This window comes from Corvus kubaryi, unplaced genomic scaffold (assembly GCF_017639235.1).
Source record: "Corvus kubaryi isolate FWS band 111438036 unplaced genomic scaffold, C.kubaryi_AGA036_p1.0 37209, whole genome shotgun sequence".
Taxonomy (NCBI): domain Eukaryota; kingdom Metazoa; phylum Chordata; class Aves; order Passeriformes; family Corvidae; genus Corvus; species Corvus kubaryi.
The window spans coordinates 219037-233669 of NW_024581060.1; positions in this window are offsets into that span (position 1 = coordinate 219037).

Here is a 14633-nt window from a genome sequence, read left to right on the forward strand (position 1 = left end):
AGGGAAGGGAAGGGAAGGGAAGGGAAGGGAAGGGAAGGGAAGGGAAGGGAAGGGAAGGGGCCTTAAATCCCATCCAGTGCCATGGGCAGGGACACCTCCCACTGTGCCAGGCTGCTCCCAGCCCCAATGTCCAGCCTGGCCTTGGGCACTTCCAGGGATCCAAGGGCAGCCACAGCTGCTCTGGGCAACTTCAGCCACTGGACAACTACCTGGACAAATACTTCAGCAAACAACCCAAAACATTAATTCAAACCAATTAAATACCCATCGTGCCCAGCTTTATTTCTGCTTGAAGCCAGCAATGCCCAGAGCTCAGAGCCGTGTCTGCAGAGCCCTGAGTGGGACCAGCGTGGGGCTGCGCGGTTTGGTGGCACAGACCAGCCTGGACACGGGCGGGTGGTGGCACTGAGTCCCTGTGCAGTGACAGCCCAGCCCCAGGGCTGCTGTAAATCCCAGTGGGGTCCATCTCCCCGACAATTCCAGCCCCAGGGATGCACCCAGCCTGCTCAGGATGGGTTGTCCCCTCTGAGCTACAGAAATCAGGAGTTAATGAGCAGTGACAGGTCCCCAAGCTCTGCAGCCACAGAGGGTCAGCCGAGCTGTTGTGGTCACACCTGGCTCCCTGCAGGCTCACCTGGCCATGGATAACATGGGGTGGCCTTCCCTGGGGGATTCCTGCCCTGGGAAATGCTGCCTTGGCCTCTGGAGTGAGGGAGGTGTCCAGGAAAACCCAGGCTGCCTGTCCTGGCCTCCAAAATCAGGCTCTGGGATTCGTCTGGGCTCAGAGGAAACCATAGGAAATTCCTCAGACACAGAAAAATGAGCTCAACCCAGAGAAACCACAGCTCATCCCTGCTCCCAGGAGAGGCACATCTCATTCCAGGATGTCTGGAGTGGTCCTTTATCCCACACCAGCTTCTTGTCCTTCCCATGGGAACTGGAGTTGTGGAGTTTCATCCCCTGGTCGTCATTTAGTGTTTGGAATCTTCTGTAATTCCAGATTTTCTTCCTTTGGATGTGCACCTTGGTTGGGAAGCTCTGGGACACAGTTCCTTGTCCACACAGCTTAAAAGACAGCGACTCATCCCAGGTGAATGCTGAGACTGGGGGAAATTTAAATTATTTTATTCTTTATGTATAGTTGAAAGTGGAATCTGGAAAACATATGGAATCTGACAAAATCTCGTTTCTCCAAGTCTATTTTAGCTTTAAAAATCTGTTAATAATGATGTCCAAGATATTTTTTTTCAATAAAAATACATAATTTTGGAAAAAATTACTTTATTGAACTTTCTGTGTTGAGGTAATAAAGTAAAACCTGACATTTTACACTCAGTGTTTTTCTCTATGTGGAAATTTTTTCCTTTAAATTTGTGTTTTGAAGGAAAAACTGAAGTGAGCTCATGGGCTTCTTGCAGTGGTAGGATAACAGCAGTTCCCTGGTGGCCTGGGGACTCCTTGGCTGCATCCAAAACACCCCTTGGCTGTCATTCCAACCAGATCTCAAAGTGGTGTTGATGTGCTGTTTGTTCCTTCTCCTCTCCTGCCGCACCTCCCTGAGGAGAGCTCTGTCTCCTCACATGCCATGGCAAACTTCCCCCATTTTTGAAGGCTGGGGGAGTCCCCTCTGTCCCCAGGGGACCCCCAATGGTCCAGCCTGGCTCTCTGCTCTGTCCTTCCCCTCCTGCTGAGGTTCCTGTGACCCCTGACAATGCTGGGCTCCCACCTGATTCTCCATGAACACCTGGAAGGGATTAGCAGATCTTGCAAAGTTTATTCCTTAGTTCTGGTGTTAACCTAGGCCAGAGGTTGTCCAGACTGGTCTGAGTTCCATGCACAAAGTCACAGAATCACTGAGGTTGGAAAGGGCCGTAAAGATTGTCGAGTCCAACCATCCCCCAGCACGGCCAGTGTCCCACTGACCATGTCCCTAAGTGCCACATCCCCATGGCTTTAAAATCCCGCTAGGAATGGTCATTCCACCCCTGCCCTGGAACCTGACCACCCTTTTCATGAAGAAACTTGCCCTGAGATCCACCCTGAGCCTCCCCTGGCCCAGCCTGAGGCCGTTCCCTCTCCTCCTGTCCGTGTTCCCTGCCAGCAGAGCCCGACCCCCCCGGCTGCCCCCTCCTGTCAGGGACTTGTGCAGAGCCACAAGGTCCCCCCTGAGCCTCCTTTGCTCCAGGCTGAGCCCCTTCCCAGCTCCCTCAGGAATTCTCCAGCCCCTTCCCAGCTCCATTCCCTTCCCTGGACTCGTTCCAGCCCCTCCATGTCCTTCTTGTCCTGAGCAGCCCCGAACTGACTTCAGGATTCGGGGAGTGCCCTCCCCAGTGCCCTCCCAGGCTCAGTGTGCTGCTCACACCAGAACAGGATTTGCCCCTTTCCTGCTGCTCCTTTGACAAAGGTGAGGCCTGAACTCCCCAGGGCTGAACAGCGACCCTGGGGTCGAGCTCCTGCCTGGGGTCAGGACAAAAACAAAGGATAAAGCAGCCCCTTAATTTCCCATTCCTGAGCAGGGCCAGGTCTGGAGAGAAGCCCCAGCCCCTGCAGGGAAGTGGGGTTGGAGGCTCCAGTTTGGGACTGGTTTAATGGAAGGAGGAGCAGCTGCTTTCTAACAGGAAGGATTTACACTGCCTCTTCTCCACCCTTCCACACTTTCCCCATTTTTCTCAGGCTGTTTGAGAGCTCATCCCAGACATCCCCGTGGGCTGCTCTGCCAGCAGTGAGTGACCAGGTGATGCAGTTGCCCTCAGCAGAGTGAAAATGGGAAGCAGAGGTGGCTTTCTCTCTTTTCATCTGTTCCTGGGGCTCTGGAATTCAAACGTGCCCATGGCACAGCCTGGGAGGTGTCTGCAGTCACAGCTCAGCTCTTGATCTACGCTTTCCACCCCTGTTTTAAACCAAGGTGCCCCCAGGCTTGCAGGGCTGGAGTGACAGAGCTTTCTCCCCTGGCAGGAGCTACAGCTCCCAGTGTGATCTCCTGGAACAGCCCCCCCGACCGGAGCAGTGCCCGTGGCACAGGGCAGTGAGCAGTGACAGCTGCAGATGGCTCTGCCAGCCCTCAGCTCCTCTCTCCTGCCAGACGGGCTGGCTGGGGACAGTGGCACAGTGACCAGGGGCAGAGCAGCTCTCTCTTGCCCGTGGCACCTGACCAAAAGGATTAATCAGAGTCACTCGGCAGCTGCCTCGGAGGAGTCACCGCGGTGCTCCCTGCCAGGATCGCGGGGCTGCAGACAAAGGGGACGCTGTTTGGGGGGGTTTGTTGTTGCCAGATGTGTTCATTATCTGTCTCTCATTATCAGAGGAGTGTCTGGAAGGGCTGCTCAGCAGCCATGGGGACGGTGCTCTCTGGCAGTGTCGATGTCCTGACAAGGGCAGAGGGAGCCCAGGGGAGCTGCTGCTCAGTGAGGAGAGGAGACACTTGGAGAGCGAGACCAAGCCGTATTGGGACTGTTGTACTCCCATCCTGCAGTCACTGAGCCTTCCTTCCCTCTGCTGCCCAGCACAGCCAACCCATCCTGCCCTGTGGGATGTGCCTTGTTCCAAGGGGAGGAAACACCACGGCCTCTCTGCTCACCTCCCTGCCCAGAAGCGCTGCAAGAATCACAGAATCACAGAATGAACTAGGTTCACTGGAAAAGACCTTTGAGATCATGAAGTCCAACCTATGACCCAACACCTCCCCCTCAATCAAACCACGGCACTGAGTGCCACATCCAGGCTTTTTTTAAATATGTCCAGGGCGGGTGACTCCACCACCTCCCTCAGCAGATGATTCCAGTGCCCAATCACTCTTTCAGTGAAGAATTTTCTTCCGACGTCCAACCTAAATTTCCCCTGGTGCAGCTCAAGGCTGTGTCCTCTCATTCTGCCAGTGGTTGCCTGGGAGAAGAGACCGACCCCCACCTGGCTACAACCTTCTTTCAGGGAGGTGTAGAGAGTGATCAGGTCTCCCTTGAGCCTCCTTTTTCCCAGGCTAAACAACCCCAGCTCCCTCTGCCATTCTTCACAGGGCTTGTGTTCCAGGCCCTTCAAGAAAAGCACCTTCGGAGCACAGAAGGGGCAGCCAGAGCAATGAACTCCCCCGACAATTAAATTCTAATCACAGTTATCCTGTCATCCCTGGGGCTCCCAGGTGACCGCCCCCAGCAGCCAGGCAGAGCTGTTCTGTGAGTTATGGAGCCAACAAAAGCAGAGAAATACAAGGATTGTCCCAAAGTGCCCATCACAGCTGATTCAGAATGAGGGCGTTAAAGCATCTCCTGAAAGCCCAGCATCCGTGGCTGCGCTTTGGAGCCTTCCCATGGATGGTTGACCTCTGGTTGAGCAACTGGGGAAGCATCTGGAGGTCAGGACCGCCACCCCTGCTCTGGCCACATGTCATTGTCCTCTCTGCAGAGGAGATGGCATTTCCTTTGTCTGCACACCCATCTGGCTGTGCACTGGGGGCAACTGGGATTCCTCACAGGAGGAACTGGTGCTGTTGAAGCGTTTGCTTGGCGACAAAGGCTTCTTAGGCCCAGGATGGTGTCTCTGGCAGGGTGTGGAGGGGGTGAGGGGATTGGTCATCCCAAAATAACGCAAAGGTTTCGGCGTTAGCAAAGGCACTTCCAGGCCAAGTCACAGCTGAGCTTCATTGGAAGCAGGAACTGGGATTTGCTCTTCTCCGTGTGTGCTGAACATCCCAACCACAGGCTGTTCCAGGAGGGAACAGTTCCTCCGCTGCCTGGATGCTCCCTGGCTCCAAAGCCTTACCCAGAATTTCTGGTGAGGAAAGAATGCAGGAGCTGAACCGACAAGAAGTTGCTGTTCCTGGAAAGAGGAGTTGGTGCTGATATTCGGTTTCTTATGGAGCAAACGGAAAACAGGGCTCACCTGGAGGAAAACGTGCAGGAGGTTTTCCGATCCCCCTGAACTTGCCAGGCTTTTCTCTGGTAACTGCAGTCTGACTTTTGCCCGTGCTGCACTCCCGGGTTCCCAGCTCCTGGATTCACCCATCCTAAAGAGCTCACATCATCCATTATTCACTGCCTGGACCTTGTTTCGTGGATATTGGGGGATCTGTGACATCAATCCTGCCCTTCCTTTACAAGAGCCTCAGTGCAGCCACCTTTGTGTGGCTTCAGCAAGGCCACCGAGGGCTCTCCAACATCAAATACCCACCCTGGGAGCTGGGGGCCTGTGGCCAACAAACACGGGGGACCCAGGACAGCTCTGGTCATGGTGACAGGACACCAGCTATGGTGACAACCCTCAGCTGGGTAAAGATCCCAAGGCCTGCAAATTTCCAGGACAAGTTGGACCATCTGAGAGCACTGAGAGAGGCCAGCAGGAGTCAGGTCTGTGTTTAACTCTGCACCCATTTTCTTTTCCCGACCCTCTTTTATTTACTATCAATTTTTTCTTCACCACCACTGGCCTGGCTGCCTCCTTTGAACTATCAACCAGAGGAACCTGATAGATCCAACCACCGAAAATGGGGACATCCCTGGGACTGCACTGCCAGTTTTATAAAAACTTCAGGAGTTTCATTCCTGAGATCCTGAAACTGGAGTTCTCGTGCCCACTGAACCAGGACATGTCACAGACTCAGTCACCGTGCCCAGACCTGGAGCAAGAACCTGAGACAGGCCCGGGCTGTGTCCTCAAAGCAGCACATTCCTGTCTGAATTGCACAGAGTCTGCTCCACTGCCTGACGGAGGAAGTGAATTCCACAGCTGCTGCCCCTGCTCTTCTCCAGCCACCCACGTCTGCAGCCGAGTTTTCCAGCCACAAGGTGCCTGGGATGCATTATTTCTGGGAAGTGCTCCTCAGCTGCCTGTGGGAAACTTGTTTGCTGTGAAAAATCTCAGGTTAGGCAACCAAACATGGACCTTCCAGTTTTGTGTGGAAATCTTGGCCAAACCCTGGGTGTTGCTACCCAAGATGCTCCCAGCTGATGTGCAGAAATAGCTCAGCTCCCATCCTATCACGGGGACTTTGTGATCCAGCTCAGGATGTTCTGTGATGCTGATCCTGCGATAGGGGAAGTTTAGTGGTCATTCCTTTGAGACAAAGTGCTTCCAAGGAAAAACATCTCCTAGCCTTGTCCAGAACACAAATCCCGGGTGCCCTCCAAGTGCTGAGGAACTCAGTGCAGCTGACACACTTGGTGGTGCTCACTGCTGGTTTTTCATCAGTGGCAAGAGCATTCCCTGGGCTGTAAAAGGAATCACTTGAGTGATGTTAATAAACTGACAGATCAGAAATGGCAGCAAACGAGAGGCTGAGGCTGAAAATGCTCACCAGGCTGCAACAGCTCTGCACGTTGTGTCAATCCACTCCGTTAACTGCAAGGAAGAATCCAATTTATTCCCAGGCCCAGCATGATGAATAAGTCATTTCCCAGGATGGGAGTGAGGAGAATTCCTCAAAACACACTGGACAATTCAAAGAGAGCCTTTTGGCACTGAGCAATAAGTGTAGAGAGAAAAAAAGGAGGGAAAAAAAGTTCCATTTTGAGAGTGATTTTCTTCTCTCTGTTGAGCAATTTCATTTTATCTCTACACTGTTAAGTCAGGATCTGGGTTGGTTTTTTTTCTTCCCCATCAAGAAAGGTGTCTGTGCTGACAGGAGCTGGCCTGGATCACTCTGTGCCGAGTGGGGGGCTGTGTTCCCTATCAGAGGCACTTCCAGCAACGTTCTGTGAGCAGTGCCTGCCGACAGGCGCGGCGGGGATCCAAGGCAGAGAATTTCCAAGGCGAATCCTCAGAGGCTGAGCCATTTGATTGATAAAATGTCGTACTTTTAACCCTTATTCTTTGTTTCCATCAAGTAGGTGGAAGGGAAAACGTTGCTGCTGACTCTAAGAGCCACTGGGGGTCTGTCAGAGCTCTGTGACTGCACAGGAGGAGTTTGATCCAGTGTGGGATCCTGCCATTCCAGTGGGATCCTGCCTCTCCAGTTGAATCCTGCCTCTCCAGTTGGATCCTGCCATTCCACTGGGATCCTGCCTTCCAGTGGGATCCTGCCATTCCAGTGGGATCCTGCCATTCCATTGGGATCCTGCCTTTCCGGTGGGATCCTGCCTTTCCCGGGCTGTGACCCACAGTGTTCACACAGAGCCCTGTGTCCAGCACCAGCTGCTGGCCCAGAGTGCGAATGAGCATCTCCCCATCCCCCTGAGCATCACACGGCATCTGTCACCCATCCTGTCCCCGTGAGGGGCTGACAGTCTCTGTCTGCTCTCTTCATCTCCCTGGGAGGGTGGGCAGGCCCTGGCACAGGGTGCCCAGAGCAGCTGGGGCTGCCCCTGGATCCCTGGCAGTGCCCAAGGCCAGGCTGGACATTGGGGCTGGAGCAGCCTGGCACAGTGGGAGGTGTCCCTGCCCGTGGCAGGGGTGGCACTGGATGGGATTTAAGACCCCTTCCAGCCCAAACCAGTCTGGGATTCTGTGATTCCATGGTTATATGATCTTGGCTTGTGTTCTGCAGACAAAGGGAAAAGGGCTGTCCCAAATATCCAAACATCCTTAAAACTGGGGAATTTTAGTCCTGGCTTCAGGTTGACCCTACACCTGAGGGCTGGGCCAGTCACTGGGGTCAGGTAGAGGTCAGTTTATTCAAAGGTTAACCATGAAAAAAGTCCAGTAACTCCTGGGGCCAAAGCTTGGGAGCAGAGGCAAATCTGCTGAAGAATGGCTTGCTGAAGAAATACAGAGGAATACAACCCTGAGCCATTTGAGAAAATCCCAAAATCTCAGAATGGTTTGGGTTGGAAGGGACCTTAAAGCTCATCTCCCACAGGCAGGGTCACCTCCCACTGTCCCAGGCTGCTTCACACCCCATCCAGCCTGACCTTGGACACTGCCAGGGATCCAGGGGCAGCCACGGCTGCTCTGGGCACCCTGTGCCAGGGCCTGCCCACCCTCCCAGGGGACAGTTCCTTCATGTCAAAAGTGGATATTGGGATTCCCTCTGAACGGGGCTAAAGCAGGTCCTGCCTTCCCCAGCCCCTTCCCCGCTGCCCTGCACAGCCCAGGGCAGTCCCACGGGGCGTGAGCTGCCTGTGACCTGGGGAGTCCCTTTTCCAGGTGGCTCCTTGCCCAGGCAGAGCTGTGTGCCACCCCAGCAGAGCCAGCTGCGCGTGCACAGCACTTCAGAGGTGCTGTGAGTGACTTTCTTGTCACAGAAATTATCCCAACCAGCTTTTTAATGGGATTATTCTTGGGTTTGGGACTGGGATTATCACAGCAAGCAGAAATGCAGAGAGGAGCAGGGTGTGCATGAGCCAGGGCAGAGCCTCTGTTCAGCCCTGCATGGGGAAGGCGGGTGAGCTCCGATCTCAGCTCAGCTGCACTTTCACCCTTTTCACTCAGGAAAAAGGGAATATTGAGGAACACCCGGGCCAAACCTGCAGTGCTGGTGCACATTCCCTGCTCACAGCCTTCCTGCCCTCCTGCACCCCTCGGAGCTGGAGCCTGGCAGTGAGCACCAGCCCCAGCCCCAGCCCTGGCAGCCTCCGAGGGCACAGACAAGTTCCCTCACGCACACTCCAGGGTGTTTTCACCAGTTCCACCCTTAAAAGGACATCTTCTCCCAAATGGCTGGGGCAGAACAAGCCCTAGCTCTGCTCTCTGTGGTGCTGCTCACTCCTGGAAGAGCTGTTTCCATGAGCAAAGCTTAGCCCCCTCTCGCCCTTATCGCCCTTCACATGCACCATGTTCAATTTATTGATGGATTATATAATGCCACCAGAGCTTCAGGCGTGCTTTGTCCCCATCCTGTTTTTACCAGCCAGCCTCTCTTTGACCATTATTCCCTGAGCTGAAGGCTCGGGCCTCTCTGCTGCCAGAGCTGTTCGGGTTTTGCAATCTGCGCTCAGAATTTAAAGCCATTAACCCAAGTGCTGATGATTTCCTGATGAACATCAAGCAACTGTGGGCAGTGCATCCCTCTCCTCTCCCATTACTGACCCAGGGATGCTTTTCCCCACACCAGAGTTCAACATTCACGTTCAGCAATCAGCTGGTGACAGGTCCCAGCAGTACCAAAGGATTTGACAGAGGCAGGAATATTTTTAAGCACTCCTTTGGAATGAGCCAGGTTTTCCTGCACAATGTAGGATGCACAAACGTAGGAGCAGATTTGACTCCGAAGGAATGACTGATGCTGGAGGCCTCATGGAACTGGTTGTGAAACATCATTAGTTTTCGAAATAATGTATGATAATGTGCTAATACACGAGAGATCACTGCCAAGGATCTGTAACACGGCCCTGGATGGCCTCAGAGGGATAAAGGATTAATCACCAGCTGGCCGTGGATTGATTAGGGGCGAGTGAGCCAGTGACAGTTTGTGAACTCACACTGAGGGCACTGGTTTGGGTTTTTTGCACTTTTTAATTTATTTATTTATTTATTTTGGAGTGCTGGGTGCCAGAATTTGGGCTGACCCTTCCCAGAGCTGTGGAGGTACCCTGAGGAACCAGTCAGTGACCTAAAAAATGCTCCCTCTAAAGCCATAAAGAGTGGGTTGGGATTGAAGGGACCTTAAATCCCGTCCCATCCCACCCAGTGCCACCCCAGGGACACCTCCCACTGTCCCAGGCTGCTCCAGCCCCAATGTCCAGCCTGGCCTTGGGCACTGCCAGGGATCCAGGGGCAGCCCCAGCTGCTCTGGCAGTTCCATGCCAGCCCCTGCCCACCCTGCCAGGGAACAATTCCTTCCCAAGATCCCATCCAGCCCTGCCCTCTGGCACTGGGAAGCCATTGCCTGGGTCCTGGCCCTGAATCCCTTGTCCCCAGTCCCTCTGCAGCTCTCCTGGAGCCCCTTCAGGCCCTGCAAGGGGCTCGCAGCTCTCCCTGGAGCCTTCTCCTCTCCAGCTGAGCACCCCCAGCTCTCCCAGCCTGGCTCCAGAGGGGCTCCAGCCCTGCAGCAGCTCCGGGGGCTCCTCTGGACTCTCTCCAGCAGCTCCACATCCTCGTGGTGTTGGAATCCCCAGGGCTGGGGCAGCTCTGCAGGTGGGGAATCACCTGAGCAGGGCAGAGGGGCAGAATCCCCCCTCACCTGCTGGTCAGGATTCTGTTGATGCCGCCCAGGATGATAAATGGGGAGAATGGATTGGAAAGGACAAATGGATACAGAAAGCTGGGAATAAAACCAGGCACTTCTGCAGAAGAAGCTCACTGAAACCACTGAACCCCAAAACTTCTCAATCAAGGAAGATGTTTTTGCAGAAACACTCATTTAACCCTTGGAGAAGCCTGCAACCAGAGGTAAATGATTTTATTAATGATGAATAAAGGAGAAAGAACAATGGATGTCTATGGCATGATCTACATATTCTTAAAAAATTGACGGCAAAGAGAGGTAAAGACAACGGGAGAAAAAGCAAGATTTGAGTCAAAAGCCAGAAATATGGCTGAGTTTTGAAAGCATCTCCAGAATCAAAGAAAGGAAAGTTTAATTTCCATGGAATTTTTCACGGAATCGTGGAATGGTTTGGGTTGGGAGGGACCTTAAAGCCCACCCAGGGCCACTCCTGCCATGGGCAGGGACACCTCCCACTGTCCCAGGCTGCTCCAAGCCCCATCCAACCCAGCCTTGGGAAGTTCTGCTCTTTAGCTAATAATCGCTGTGAGGATGTGAGGGCTCCTGTGGGAGTGAAGTGGAGAGGAAAATGCAACCTTATAATAGGAACTTTCCTATCTGGGGAGGTGTGGGGGGAAATAGATCTATTTCCAGTAAGGAGCAGTGTTTATTTCTGCCCTTACAGGAATATTTACAGGGAGAACTTGTAGGAGAAGTGTCCTTCAGACCCCTTGCATGGTGTTCATGCTCCTGTTGTCACTCTGCACCAGTCTGAACCAAACAAAAAACCTAAACCAAAACAAACAAACCTCAAAAAACCAAAACAAAGAAGAATTACTCAATTCCTGGGAATGGCACTGTCAGGCCCCCAGCTCAGGACTTTCGGAAACACCAGTTACATTTTTTAAGCAGCTGCTTCATTTTATCCCTCATCTCTCCACCATTCAACAGAAACCAGGGGAAAACTGTTCCTGAGTGAGTCCCTGTGAGCCCACTCAGCCAAGGGCTCTGGGACCCCCTGACTCACCTTCTCCACTGCCCAGTGGCTCACTGGGAGAACTGGGAGGGAACGTGGGCAAACCCCTCCCCACATGCAGCATCACTGTCCAGGAAAACCACGCTCTTGTCAGTGACTCAGCCCAGATCTGCAGTGCTCAAAAGAGACAGTGATTCGTTAGCGGGACAATTCCTTTTGTCTGCCAGCTGCCCTGATTTCCCAGCCATACTTACAGCTGAGGAATGTGAGTTTTCACACGGGGATTTTTGTGGCAACCTTGTGTACATCAAAAACATAAACAGGCTGCGGGGTCGGAGGAGATGGGGATGAGAGCAGGATGAGGCTTGGATTTAGGAGAGGCAGACAGAGTGTCACAGAGTTATTAGAGTTGGAAAAGACCTCCAAGATCATCAAGTCCGACCTTCAACCAAATGCCCCAGTGTCACTAAACCAAGGCCAGTTATCCCTTAGTGAATAATTTCTTCCTCAGATCTGATCTAAATCTACCTTCCTTCGGCTTAAAGCCATCCCTCCTTGTCCTGGCCCTGAATCCCTTGTCCCCAGTCCCTCTGCAGCTCTCCTGGAGCCCCTTTAGGCCCTGCAAGGGGCTTGGAGCTCTCCCTGTGAACATCTGTTCAGTTTTCAAACACTTCCAGGGCTGGTGACTCCACCACTGCCTGTTCCAGTTCTTAACCACTCTTTCAGTGAATAAATTTCCCCTAAGATCCAACCTAACCCTCCCCTGGTGTGCCCAAAGGAGGCTGCCACACTCGGTGAACAAGGACATTTTCTCATTCTCGCTTTCTTGAGCGTAGGTTTTTCTTTTCAATTATTAAAAACTCCTTCTATTAAAATAAATTAATAACCATTAAAATTATTAAAAACTCCTCCTGATAAAGCTTCCTTGATCCCATTTGCAGACCAGACTCTCATGCTGGAGGATTCCTCTCCTCTCCCAAGCAAGCACAGATGTGGCAGAGCCTGGTTCCACCTCCCTTCCTGCAGCTGGAGCAGGGGCTGGAGGAGGATGGACCCTGGAACTCCCACCAGGTGAGGAGGAACTCGGGGGCTGCAGCCTGGGCAGGCTGGACCTCTGCCAGACTGAACTGACTCCTTCAGCCAGCTCTTGCTGAGCTGCCAAGGAAAATTTTGGTGAGACAGAGGGAGCTGAGTCCAGGAAGGAGCCTCGCCTGCAAGCAGAGCTCCTCGGGGAGCACATTTGGCATCTCTTAGAGAGGAACAACTCCTGCAGAGAGCAGGCAGAGGCAGCTCTGGGCACACACGTGTTACTCCAGGAGCACCCAGCGGCTCCTCTCAGCATCCTGCTGCCGAGGGGTGGCTGTGCCAGGAGGCTGCTGGAATGGGCGTTAGTGCCCAGGAATGCTGGCTGGGGTAGCCAGGAGGGAAGGTGCAGCAGCATGAGTTCACAGGGAAGGTATGATGAAGTCACCCAGCTTTATGAGGGCCCTCAGCAGGGCCCTGAGCTCTGAGTCATGGCTGCAAATGCACATGAGCACAGGGAGAGACCAAGGCATGGCCCTGGACCTCTGATTCCTGCACAGAACTGCCCAAGAGAAAGGGAAACTGAAGCTTGAGAGCAAACTGAGCTGGAAGGACACGAGGATGGGGAAGGGTCTGGAGCAGCTGAGGGCCCTTGTTGTGTCCAGCTGGAGCAGAGGACACTGAGGGCAGAGCTCAGCGGGGCTGCGGCTCCTCCCGAGGGGCAGCTCCGATCTCTGCCCCTGGGCCAGGGACAGCACCCAGGGAGCGGCTGGAGCTGGGCCAGGGCAGGCTCAGGCTGGAGAGCAGGGAAAGGTTCTTCCCCCAGAGGCTGCTGGGCACTGCCCAGGCTCCCCAGGGAATGGGCACGGCCCCGAGGCTGCCAGAGCTCCAGGAGCGTTTGGGCAGCGCTGCCAGGGATGCCCGGGGTGGGATTTGGGGTGTCTGGGCAGGGCCTGGGGCTGGAATCCATGATCCCTGTGGGTCCCTTCCAGCTCAGGATGTTCTGTGGCTCCAAGATCCTGAGCTCAGATCCCCAGAGCACGCCCAGCTACAAGGGACCAAGAGCTTTGAGGAAACCTCTGATCTCAGCCTGAAGTTCACAGGGACTCCAGACTCACTGCTGGCTCCGTGCTTTAGCAACCACGTGGAGAATGAAAAGGGTTTCAGAGTCCCTCAGTAGCCCTCAGCTGTCCAGGGTGGCTCCGCAATGACCCCATGGCCTGGGCTGTCCTCGTTTCCTCTCCTGGAGGTACAACACTGCCCCGCGAGCTGTGCTGCTGCCACACTGCCGCTGCTGCTTGTGTGGCTGGGCCGTAATGATCACCCAGCCAGGTGTGGACACTTTCCATCCTTTCTTACACGAACCTCAGCCTCCTCCAGGCCACAGCTTGAAATGCAGGGCAGGTAACGTGCTGTGGGCCCAGCTGTGTTTGGGGTTTAGGTGCTGGCAAATCCGGTGTGCTCATAATCCTGTGGTTATGTGTCATGGTGGAGGATCCTGTGGGCAGCACGTGGGGAAATGATTACTTAACGTGAAACCAAGATTAGGAGGTGTTTCCACAAGAGTCCTGCTCAGCCAGAAGAAGCGGGATCACCTGAAACAGTCCGTGGTCCTTTGTGTTTGAGTGTAAAAGCCTCACTGTTCACTCCTTTCCAGCGATTCCTAACTTTGATTTTGACCTCCAGCTACTGGAAATTTGAATTACACACTCCTCTGCTCTAACACATCACCAGCCACCCCAATCAACCTTAAAAAGACCAAGATTTTGGGGTTGCTGGCAGCTGAACCTCCTCAGATGGGAGATGCCACTGGAAAGTGTGTCAGAGTTACTTGAAAAATAAACCTTTTGAAGATCCACCCCAGCAGTGTTGATTTGAAACAACCGATGCTGGTTGCAATTCCAGAGACCCATGACATAAGATCTTAACAGCCTTGGGATCCCGCCAGCATTGTTGGGCAACTGGTTCAGCAGAATCGTAATAAAGTTGTGTCTGATGATGTGGGAGAACCTCGGCACAAGAGCCCAATCCCTGGCCACGCTCACCCTTGGCAGAGGCAATTCCCAACAGGGCTCTGGGGCAGAGCAAAGATCCTGTGGGAAAGACTCTCCAAAGACCTGAAGGTCCAGGGAAATTGTGGAGCAGAGTGTGTGCAAAAGGTGAAAAAAGATCTTTGGAGAAGCAACAGGAAAAGTAAAAAAGGAGGGGAGCAACCTGCTGGAAACAGGCTGGGTAGCACTGCAAGATCTGGGGGTTGTTGAGAGTTTTGTTGGTGTTATTTTTCCTGGGGTGATCTCAGAGCAGTGGGACAAATCCGAGCCTCCCTGCTGGGGGTGACCCTGCGCTTGCCTCTCCCTGCCCTCCTGCTCAGCAGAATTTCCATCAGCACCGCTGCCCCCAGGGCAGCTGAAAATAGAGAGGCCAATCAAGTTACATAACCACGCTGGACGGGCTGTGGTCAGCAGAGGCTTCTGGGGACATCTCCAAAGGCATCCAAGGCATGTGGGACTAAATCCAAGGCTGGGCGATTAAATGGGAAGCTCTGTGGGCACGGGGATTGCA